Below are 12,215 nucleotides of genomic sequence, written 5' to 3'. Positions count from 1 at the left end.
AATATCAAAAACAAAATCTGAAAATTTGTAAACAAATTAATGGGTATATAGAAAAAGAGCTGCATATCGTGTATTGGATCCAGGAATAAATTTTGTTTATAATGAAGAGGAAAAAAATAATGTTTTCTTCTTTCTTTTTTTGGTATAGATATTAGATAGTTTTAATAGTGTATCCACTTCTTTACTTTATGTTTTTACTATTCCATTTTCTCTTTTTTTTTTCTTTTAAATTGTTTAGTAATATCTGAAGTTTTAATAAATTGAGAGGAAATATTTTTTTGAAAAATTAATAAACTTCATTTCTAAACTTTCTTGTCTATCTCTTTTGTAAGATTTCAAATTTCAAAAGGTTATTAATAAATTATGTGATCGGTTATATTTATTTAAAATTATATTTTTAGAGATTTGTATATATAAGTTGAGTAAATTCTTATTTATTCAGAATTTTTATAATTAAAAAATAATGAGTATTTTATATGCTTTAATTTTAATATATAAATTTTTAACCTTATTTTATAAATAAAAAAAAATTAATTTACTTATTTCCAATTTTTATTAAATTAGTATTTAACTAAAAATTATTTAAAAATTATTAATTAAAAGATATTTTTTAAAGATAAATACTTTATATTTAATTTAATGTTTACTATTATCTTACTTTTTATTTATTTCATAAAATTACACTATTATTCCTATTTTTAATAAAAATGACCTAAACTACCCTAATCCTACCCTTCTACCCCCACCATCTTTCCCTTCCCCAAACCCTAATAACACCTACCAGCTTCACACAAAAAGAAACAAAGAAAGAAAGAAAGAAAGGGAAGAGGGGGAAACAGAATCGGGGAAGGGGGAAACGAGAGGGAGCGTCGAGGGAGTGAGGGAGAAGAAAGAGAGCTGCCGCCCCCCCCCCCACCGATCCGCCGAATCCGCCACGCCTTGCCGTTAGCTGCGCCTCACCGCTGCCTAGCTTGCCATCGCGCCAGCCACCGATGCCGGAGGAGAGAAAGATCGACAGAGAGAGAGGCGCGAAGAGGGAGAAGGATTCGCGCCGCTGCGGCCATCCATGTCGTCGTCGCCGAGGGAAGCCAGCGCCACCACCACGTCACCGTCACCGAGCCGCATCGTCGCCGCCACCGCTGACAAGCCCAGCCGCCGCCGTCTCATGCTCCATCGCTGCTACTAGAGGTCCGCCACCCATCCGATCTGAGAGAGAGGAAACACGAACAGAAGAGGAGACTGGGAGCCACCGCCACTGTGGCTGCACCCCCGGAGCTTCACGCTGCCTTTGTCATTTGAAACCTCGCTGCCGTCGCCGAGAAACTCTGCCGGTAACGGTTTTATGGTTTTGATCTCTGTTCTTTTGGATTCCGGGAAGGTTCTTGACACTGCGCGTTGTTACAGCCGCCGTCACCGGAGTTTCTGCTCGCCGCTGTCGCTTGAAGTTATGGTCGGAGCTACCGCCGGGTCGATTTGGAGTTGGGGCTCCTTCGTTTTGTGATTTCAGTACGTAGTTATGTTTTGAAAAACCCTCGTGTTAGTATTCAGTTATGTATTATTAAGGTTTTCGCGACGTTAATGTTTTTAGGATTAAGTATCGGGGCCGCATGTTGTGAGTAAGGGCTGTTCCTGTTCTTGCGGAAGCGAGTGAAGCCGTGGTTGAAGCTGGCGGTGATTTTAAGATCGAGAGAAAAGGTTATGTTGGCGCATATGGGTTATAGTGTCGACATTTGAGGTAGGGGCGCTTTTCTAAAATTTGTTTTACTTTCCAGAGTTGTTATGAGTCGATATTAATGCTTAAGGTATATTTTTGTAATTTTGTGAGTCTTATAAATTAAATTGAGTTGTGTTGAAAGAGAGATTGTTTGTTTGATTGGTTGGTCGATCGATCAAGAAGGTTAAATATTCTGATTAGTTGACTGGTGATGTCGAAGTGGTTTTTCTTGAATTATTGGAAGAGATTTAGTATTGGTATTTAGTATAATTTTGGAAGTGTTTTGATTTTAGAAAAGATTTAATATTAAAATTTGATTTGATATGTGAAGTTTATATATTGGAATGATGTATATATACATGTATTATTTGTAAGTATTGTAATTGTATTGAAAATTATGCGTGTATGTTTTGAAAATTCGGTTTAAAATTTAAACAGGCTCATATTTTAGTATTAAATATTTTAAGAGTTGTAATACCCGAACTATCAAAGTGGCGCAACCGGAAGCGTGACATTTTGATAGTTAGGGTTTTACATCTTTTTCTTTTTCTATTTTTCTCTCCCCTTTTCACTCTATCTATAATTTATAATTTATATTTTATATTAATAATTTGACAAATCAAAATGTGTCACCTGATATTTTTTATTATAATTGAAATAAAATTTTTCTTTTAACATTAACAAATTTCCTCTCTCAATCTTTATCTTTCTCTCTATTTTTTCTCATTCTCTATTTTTTTCTATCTTTTTGTTCTACACAAAATAAAATTAACAAAATAATATGCTTCAAATAAAAAATATTATTATTATTATAAACATATTTTTTTAGTTTTTTTATTTAGTTTTAATTTTTTACTGCTTATCTTTCTAATCTATATTTTTATTTTTATTTCTCTTCTTTTAAATATTTATTAAATATAATTTGGAGAAAATACTAATGTTATGATTAAAAGTTAAAATCAAGATTCAGTTGTTTAAAAAATCGATTTTGAGTTAATTTTATAACTATCAATATAATTTTTTATGCTAATATTTAATTATATTTTTATATACATAGAGAAAAAAATAATATTTTTAAATAGCAAGCATAAAAAAATAATTATTTCTATTTGTGCAACAAACTTAACACCTAATTAAAAGTATACAAATTAAATCTTTTCAAATTTTAGATAACGAATATTAAAATTAGCTATTAGTAATAAATCAAACTCTTTCACATAAAAATAATAACTAAAAATTTTATTATTTGATTTTTTTATCTACAGAGACCTAGTCTTCTTAGCCGACGGAGACTTTTGTCCCTTACGATCTTTTTGTAAAAGTAGTTTGATTTTATAAATTTTTTGTGCTATAATCTATAATGTCTAGATAAAATCGATATAATTTTAAAAAATTTATATTCCTGTAATATAATTACGAGTAAAAATATTAGTTTATATAAAAATACATGATAACTAATTTAATAATTAACTTCTAATATACATAAGATTTTTGTTGATAATTAGCAACTAAAAATATATGTATTAGGTTTTTTTATATTTATCAAAATCTAATTAAAAGTGATAACATAATAGATATTATGCAGGTGAATACTTACATATAATTATTTTTATATAAAATTTATAGTTAAAAATTATTAGATGATAATTTAATTAGATTTATCAATTCATTCAATAATTTTCAAATATTACCAAAATGCCATTCAGATATATATGTATAAGTTTCACTCAATAACCCTAGCCTCAGTGCAGATCACACCTTCTTCAAATATGAAACCATAGCCCTTTTCTCTTCAAATTCTAAGACCACCATGCCCACCTCTCTTCTTCAATTTCTCACTGCCCACTGCCGCCCCCAAAACCCCCCTCACCGTTGCACTACCCGTACACCCCCTCAACCTCGCAGAGTACCACCCCGAAAGAAGGAACATCATCGTCATCTTCATGAGTCAGGAAAATCGTGCAGTCGCTGTCTTCCTGCGTCAGGAGCGTTGCGCCGTCGCCGTCCTCGTCACAGAAGTGAGGGTTCTCTCAATGCCTTCTTCGTCGCACTACTGCAGCAAGGAAGGTTCTCTCAACGGCATCATCATTGCAGCAGCGAGGGTCGCCGTCGCCATCTTCGTCGTAGTAGTGAGGGTCACCATCTTTGTCGTTCTTCATTGCCATCGTTAGTCTCTACCATTGGCTCACCCTCCTTCTGTTAAGTCAGCTTCTGTAATTTTCATTTATGTTGAAGCATTTGTTAATTTTTATCTTCTGTGAATTTGTTGTTATCATCTCTTCTGTTCTGTGTTTTGATTTTGTTGTCAAAATGATTTATGTGGTTTGTTATTATTGGTACCTCTATGGATTTGCTGTTATCACTGTATCTGTTCTGGGTGTTTTGTTTCTGTGATCAATTTTTCCAAACTTGTTTCATTTTTAAGAAAATCCATAGATATCCGTGGATACCATGTCCCAGTGGATATGGAGTCCCCGTTCCCCGTCGCGGGGACAGGGCGGGGACGGGGACCGATAATGGAGGTGGGGGGCAGGGGCGGGTGCATGTCCCCGCCCCATGGAGACCCGTTGCCATCCCTAATTATGGACTTACGGGAACGCTTTTGCGATTAAAATATTTTCCTTCTGCTATGTCACATGCTTCCTAGAAATTTGACTCGATCTCACTTTTCATAGTCCAAAATTTAGTTCTCTGGAAATGTTCTGGTTTTGTTTTGATTTTAATATTAATTTTATATTGATTTAGTATAATGCTGTGTGATTTTGATTTGGAAATTGGTTATCTGGAAATGTTATTTTGATTTTATTTTGATTTTAATATTGATTTGGTGTAGTGCTATTCTAATTTTGATTTGGTAATTGGTTATCTGAAAATGTTGTTCTGATTTTGTGTTGTTTTTAATATTGATTTTGGTCATTGCTTTGTTTTCGTCATTGATTTAAAATAGAAAAATATTACCACAATTATGAAGATTTTGTATATGGTTGACTGGTTTGGTGGCTTCTACTCATGTGCTATTATTTTGAGTCTCTTTGAACAGTTCAATGCAAATAAGTTTGATTTTGTTGTTAATTTTTGGATGTTATAAATCAGAAAAGTGTTTTGGTTCACTAAGTATAGTGAATTTGTCTATTTGTCTAATGCTAGTGTGTTGTCATGGAAGTGATAGTAACATTAGTATTAGAGTTATGGTTATGAATTGCTTATATTTTTATTCTTTGTTGCTGTTGTAGTTTGTCTCTTTAAAACCAGAAAAAGGGAATCAAATAGTGCGTCTCTCGGTAGCTGCCACTATCTTAGACATTGAGCTGCACTACAGGTAAATCATTTAATATATTATCTTTTTAAATTTGTTTGAAGATTTAATTGTTAAGAATATTTAGTGATTGATTGATTGCTTAAGCTTCTTTGCATAATTTGTTAGATACAAATTGTTAGTTTCATGATTGGTTGAGATGTTCTCTTTTGAACATTTGTGGTTGACTTTTAAAAATCCTTTAGAAGTAATAAGCTATTGATTGGAAATATCACTTATAGTTAGTCTAAAACATATGTCCGTGTCTTTTATTTTAGTTGACAAAGTAATGGACAAAAGGTGGACTAGTTTACCAAGACATACTGAGAGTTACCAACATGGTGTTAATTCATTTTTGGATTTTGCCTTTTCTAAAGGTAGACCACAAGGACAAGAAATTCTTTGTCCCTGTTTGTGACTGAGCTATACAAATTATTCTTCGACTGAAAACTCATGAAACCAAACTAATCATCTTTGTTCCCTCATAATAAAATTAAGAGTAAATAATCATTTTGACACCTAAAAGATTCAAATTTTAACAAAAACGATTTTCAAAAAATAATAACACCAAAATGACCCTCACATTTGGTTATAAAATTACTAAAATACCCTTTCACTATATCTCTTTCCATTTTCATAATTACCCACTAACATTCTCCCATCCTAATTAGGGGTGTTCAAAACCGATTCGGGCCGAACTAAACCGATCAATCGAACCAAAAAACCGAAAACCGAATAAATCGATAAAAAAATCGAAAAAACATGTTTTGCTGTTTTTATTGCTGTTTGGTTCGATTTTCGGTTTTGAGTTCTGACAATGAAAATTCCAACCAAACCGAACCGGGAAAATAAAAAACCCTAAAAAAACCAAGCCCACCCCACCCCCAAATGAACATAACCTAGCCTACCCTAACTCAAGTAACCCCCAAGCCCCACCCCCAAACGAAGAAGGAAACCTTGCCGCTCTCTCCCTAGGTCTCAAAGCCTCGCTCTCTGCACCTCCCAGTGCCGGCGAGGGACCGTTCCTCCCACCACATCGCAGCGCCGCCGACCTTCCTCGCAGCGCTGCCCTTCCACTGCTCTCAGGACCTCCTCACAGACAGAGCAGCCCCGCACACACCCAGCCACACTCAGCGCCTAGCAGCCCAGGACCTCCCTCGCAAGTCGCACCCAGCAATAGCACAGAGCACCCGCCACCCAGCACCATCCTCGCAAGTCGCACCCAGCACCACCACTCACCCAGCGGACACAAAGCACCGTTTCAACTTGACTGAAATTGCTGTTGTTCATTACTTCATCTCCAATTGCTTCAACTGCTTCTGGTTTGTTTTATTCTATTGAATTACTGAAACTGTCTCTGTTGTGTTTTGTTTTGCTGTTCTGTTGAAACAGGATATTGTTAAATGATTTAGTATGTTACGAGAAACAGGATATTGTTGAATTAGTTTTGTTGAATTAAGTTATTGTTGGTATTGTTGCTTGTTGTTTAATGATTTGGTAAATTGCTTGATTTTGTAAACAGGATTTGATTTTGTAAATTGCTTGATTTTGTAATCAGGATCTTGATTTTGTAAATTGGTGCTAAATTTATTTTGTTCAATGTATTTGTTTATGCAGTTTGCTGCTCTCAGGCTCGAAGCCTTTTACACTTCCCAGTTCCCACCAGCCATCAGCACCGAAGCCTTCTTCCTCGTTTCCAGTGAGCACCGACACAGCAACATAATTATAAGTCAGCTTTGGGAGAAATCCATTTCTATAAGTTAGCCAATACACATTGTCCAAAAATCTAATCCTCTTGATTAGGCTCCAAAACAAAACTGGATTCAGCGTCCAGCGTCCATCATTGTGGTAAGCCGGTTGCCGTGTTATTAAATTGAAATAATTTTAGTTTAACAAAAAAATTATCATAAAAAGAAAAAAAAAGTAATCATGAAAGGCAAAAAATTATACCGGGTTTTTATATCTTTGAAGGAGGAAATCAAGTTGATGATAACATAGTTTTTCAATTTCAACATGACTTGTCTACAATAGACGGTTAATTACTTGTGAAATTATTGATCTCAGATTCTAGACATGCATTTGTTTTTCATTAATATTAGTTGTATGTTGTCTTTCCATATTTGTCAAAATACCACGAAACTGCCTAGAGCTAGATAATTCAATTTTTTTAGAATCGATCTTCAAGTTACCATGGTATCCCTTCCATGAACATCTTTTTCAAAGTCGCCAAAATAGGCCAAAATAGGTTTGAAGATCAGTATAAATTCCTCCTTTATGTACAACCACCAATTTGTTGTTGGTCGTTTCTGTAATTTCTTTTCCAACGAAATACTTAAGCTTTGTTTATAATAGTCCGTGATTGCCCTTCTTTCGAAGAGATGCAAAAGGCTAACTTTTCCCTTTCCACAAAAGGCGGTGGTTCATGAATTTAGTGAAAAGGCTAACTTTGATACTGGTAAAAGATAGTATCAGACATTTTCTGCAATACCAATTATGAAAATTGTCTCAGAATGTCTTTTCTGCATCTCTCCGAGGGAAAGGCAATCACGGACTATTATAAATCGTGCTTAAGTATTTGGTTGAAAGAGAAATTCCAGAAGCGATCAGCAACAGGTTGGTTGTTAGTACATAAGAGAGGAATTTATACTGATTTTTAAACTTGTTTTGTCAGCTTTGAAGAAGATGTTCATGGAGAGGATATCATGGTAACTTGAAGATCGATTCTATTAAAGTTGAATTATCCAGTTTTACGTAGTTTCGTGGTATTTTGACAAATATGGAAAGACAGAATGCTACTAATATTAATGAAAAACAAATGCATGATGTACAGAATCTGAGATCAATAATTTTACACGTCATTAACCATCCATCTATTTGCAGACAAGCCTCTCAATGTTGAAGTTGAGAAGCTATGCTATCATCAATTTGATTTTCTCTTTTAAAGATATAAAACCGGTATAATTTTTTTGCCTTTTATGATTTTTTTTTTCTTTATGATTTTTTTGTTAAACTGAAATTATTTCGATTTAAGAACACTATAACCGGCTTAATACTAAGATGGACGCTGAATTTAGTTTTGTTTTGGAGCCTCACCAAGAGGATCAGATTTCTGGGGCAATATGTGTATTGATTGGCTTGTAGAAATGGATTTCTCCCCAAGCTCGTCTCTGCATTTGGATACAATCATGCAATGGATTTTTCTTTGCATTTGGACAATGGGTATTTAAAGAAAATATACATCCAGCAATGTCTACGGTCTACAATCATGCAAAAGACAAATATCCTAACCAGTATAAATCCAACGAAGCATCATAAAGTTCTATAGAAACTGCATGCAACACACTTGGATTTCCTGAAAACCCTAAATGGAAAGGTAATTAAAATTTTATATTATTTGACTTTTTTTATTATATATATTTGCAGCCAAACTCACTTCTGAAGATTCATGAACTATTTGTACAGCATTATGAAATCATGTCACGATCTATAGAGCTCACGAATACAATTTGTATCAATGATTCATAGCAAGTGCTAATTAATTTATAATCTTTTCCTTATTTTTTAAACTTAATGTTATTCTTTTTTTCCAGCAATAATCCTTTATTTAACTTATATGTGGAAGGACTAGACATTAAAAAAAGGTTAGTTTATATTTATCTCTGTCTATCTATGTTTGATCTAGAGTTTCATTGATCTGATGTTACCTTTTGATCTTCTCATAGCAAACTAATGTTAGAGAGCATTGGTAGTGGAACAATTCTCTGAATCGGCAGGAACCTGAGCAAGAGGTTGTTTCTTATTTTTTTGATGCGAAGTTACTTTATTGGAATCTTGTTCCATTATTCAATATCAGTTGTATCACCTGCTTTATTTGGTGATGTATTCAAGAGAATTGAATTCAGTTTATAAGGAATTGCAGCATTGCCCTTGACAAATCAACAAATTACAAAGTAGGTAGAAGTTAGAATGTCTTATCATTCATCAACTATGACGACAAATTTAGCATACCCAAACAGCGTAAATCTATTCCATATTAAATTCCTCGAGGCACGTTAAATTGGTATCTTGAGGGCCTTGGCCTTTTATAACAAGAAAGGAATCCTAAAGGAATCCTATAAAGTATCTGGTTCACATCAAGGTAACTAGAGGGTTCATCAAACATATATATCCCTGCATTCTGGATGGCAACAACTGCAATGGCAAACCTTTAGAGCTCTCCACCAGAAAGATCACCAACATTACAATCTATAACTTGGTTAAGCTCTAGATCAGCACAAAGCTCTGCCTTCTTATCTTTCATCTTTCTGATCAAGCACCTGCCCCACATTTCCTTGCACTGCTTTTGGAATGTGGTCAACATACTGAGGCTTGATGATAGCCTATATATAATTCACGATCAATCAAAATAAGCACAATTACTAAGATGTATACACATCTTTTTCTTACGAAAAGTATGATACCTTTTCAATAAATTCAAGCAACAGCTTAAAGTTGAATAGTGAGCGCTCAAAAATTTGTCAGCACATCAAAACCCACATTACCAAGTACAAAATTAAAAACGGTTTTATTGAACACTAAGACAGAATCCTACGGCAATCTACAGCAAAGCATTTAATTTTAGGTGCATGATGAGAATTTAAATCTACAATGCCTTCAAACTTGCATTCACATATTCAAAATCTTTTCAATCTGTATTACCTACTTTGAAGATATGGGTAGTGGTAATGTTAATATAGTATATTTGTGAAAATAAGGCATTTTAATGTACCAATGTTTGCAGTCGCCTACAAACTAATTGTGACTTGATACTTATTTACAGAAACAAACTGGCTTAACATATCTTCAGGTACATTAACTTAACAACAATGATATGCTGTAAATCACCTGTAAGGGAAACAAAATAATAAGTAACAAACTTCCCTGAACCTATTTGCAAAATCATTGCATTGCTTCTCTTTTGAAACAGTTTTACAAACTAGCTTAATAGACACTAGGCTTCTACCATGACATAATTAAACAGTGATCCAGTATGAAGATTTGAATGAGAAAAAAATAGACACCGAAGAGCCTTAGCTCAGTGGCACTTCACCCCCTCCCCACCACTACATATTCAGACATCACTTTTAGATCATCCTCAACAATACGAAATAGATAATCCTAACAGCAAAGGAACAAAACAAAACAAAATCCTCTAACAGAACATCAAAAATCCAAAGAATAAACAAAATAGTTTCGTTACACATGCAAGTCTTTTTGACATCTAAATTCAACTAAGTTGGCTTAAATCCAACAAAAACCAACTTCAAATTAATATGAAAAATGCTTCTTCACCCTTGATCAAAACTGAAACAATCAAACTTCAAACGACGCTCAAAATCTTTAAAAAATCACTCAAAATCTTCGTGAAAATTCAAGGAAATCTCAAAGCTATGTTTGAAATCTTCATCAAGAAACACAGAAATCGAAGATGAAAGATTATTGAAGGTACTATTCACTAATCGTCCAGTTTTTTCACTTTTCTCTTTCACATTTTCGATCGCAAAATACTAGATAGTCATATTTCTATTTATTTAGTAGATTCATTTGGTATTCTTGTGTTAAAGTACATATTACTGTTCTCATTATACTGTTCATTTGGTGATAACTTTGTTATGTCGGTGTAAAAATGTTATGTATTATTTTTCGTATAAGTTAACCTATATTTGCATGTGTTTGAAAGACCATTTAACATGTCATATTAGCAAATTTTGATACTGTGAGCAACAGAAGTGACGAAAGGATTAATGTGACTAACTTAAAGTTTTTGAAGAATGAATTTAATTAAAAATATTTTAGAGACCTTTTTAAAAAATAAATAGAGAAAAGGACAATTTAGTCCCTGACCTTTTAACCCGAGGACATTTTTGTCCTTGAGCATTGGAAAATACATTTAAATCCCTGACGTTCCTTAAAATAAGACCGATTAGTCCCTCCGTCCATGAGCCACCCTCAGAGCGGACGGAAAACGCTGAGATGGCTCCCCCTATGCTGACCTGGCTCATCGACGTTCCCACGTGGCAAGTAAGTGGGATGGAGGTTTTGAAAACGGGACACATTAGTCCCTCTAACACAAAAGGACGTCGTTCTGCCCTGGACACATTAGTCCCTCAAACACAGGAGGGGCTTGAGGAATTGGAGTTACACACAGCTCTGCCCTGGAGTTACACACACCCCAATGGTGACGCCACCACCCTCACCACCACCCCCAACCACCATAACAACCACCCTGTTCTGACCCTTCACCTCAAAGACCCCATTTTGGAACAAAATTCAGACACCCTTTTCACACCAACACCAACAATGGCTTCCACAAACTCCACCGACTCCACCGACCCTCTTCCTTCCCCTGATGACATCGCTGCCAAAGCCCTCACAAAACGATTCGACGCACTCACCACGGTTCGAACCAAAGCCATAAAGGGAAAGGGTGCTTGGTACTGTGTCCCAATTTCAGCACAGGATTGAGGCCCGGTTCGGTTCCTTCTTCGCTTCCAATCTCAGTGGTCAACACCAGTTCGAACCATAGCAACAATAGCAGGAATATGGCTTCACCTGCATCACCTGTTCCTTATCAAAATCATGCCTTGGCAATGGTGGAGTCTTCAAAGTTTGGTCCTTTTAGTGGTGAAATTGGGTACACTCAGTTGCATGGTAACTCTGTGAACCAGCACCATCATCATAATCAGCATCAGCATCATCAGCAGCAGCAGCATTTAGTGCTGTCTGGTGGGAAGGAAGATTTGTGTGCTTTGGCTATGTTTGAGGACAGTGTGAAGAAGCTCAAGAGCCCTAAGACCTCACCTGGTCCTGCTTTGAGTAAGGAGCAGGTCAACTCTGCCCTTGAGTTGCTCTCTGATTGGTTGTATGAGACTTGTGGTTATGTGTCTCTGGCCACAATTGAGCACAGAAAGTTTCAGCCTTTTCTATGCTAGGTTGGTTTGCCTGCAACAAATACTTTGAGGCGTGAAATCTCAGGTCCAAGGCTTGATGCTAAGTTCAGTGAGGCCAAGGCTGAGTCTGAGGCCAAGATAAGGGATGCCATGTTCTTTCAGGTGGCTAGTGATGGTTGGAAGAATATGAATTGGTATAGTTTGTGTTGTGGTGGTGAGAATTTGGTGAAGTTTGTGGTGAATCTTCCCAATGGTACTAGTGTGTTCCAGAAGGCTT

General features: G+C 35.3%; 2 long non-coding RNA genes across 4 annotated transcripts; both read left to right on the top strand.

The window, feature by feature from the left end:
• The first annotated feature begins 734 nt into the window (after window positions 1-734).
• On the top strand, window positions 735-1,855 carry LOC112697515 (uncharacterized). Its single transcript, XR_011874643.1, has 3 exons — window positions 735-1,331; window positions 1,405-1,506; window positions 1,589-1,855. It is a non-coding gene; the product is annotated as an uncharacterized lncRNA (long non-coding RNA).
• Window positions 1,856-3,465: 1,610 nt separating this feature from the next.
• On the top strand, window positions 3,466-8,575 carry LOC140180408 (uncharacterized). Of its 3 annotated transcripts, none has more exons than XR_011874645.1 (4): window positions 3,466-3,880; window positions 4,948-5,033; window positions 6,627-6,857; window positions 7,681-8,575. It is a non-coding gene; the product is annotated as an uncharacterized lncRNA (long non-coding RNA). The 3 variants fall into 3 exon arrangements; XR_011874646.1 differs by having other exon boundaries at window positions 3,466-3,912; window positions 7,681-7,876; XR_011874644.1 differs by lacking the exon at window positions 7,681-8,575 and having other exon boundaries at window positions 3,466-3,912; window positions 6,627-6,888.
• The last annotated feature ends 3,640 nt before the right edge of the window (window positions 8,576-12,215 follow it).

This window comes from Arachis hypogaea, chromosome 16 (assembly GCF_003086295.3).
Source record: "Arachis hypogaea cultivar Tifrunner chromosome 16, arahy.Tifrunner.gnm2.J5K5, whole genome shotgun sequence".
Taxonomy (NCBI): Eukaryota; Viridiplantae; Streptophyta; class Magnoliopsida; order Fabales; family Fabaceae; genus Arachis; species Arachis hypogaea.
The sequence above is the reverse complement of the archived record's forward strand: the minus strand, read 5'-3'. Positions and strand labels throughout refer to the sequence as shown.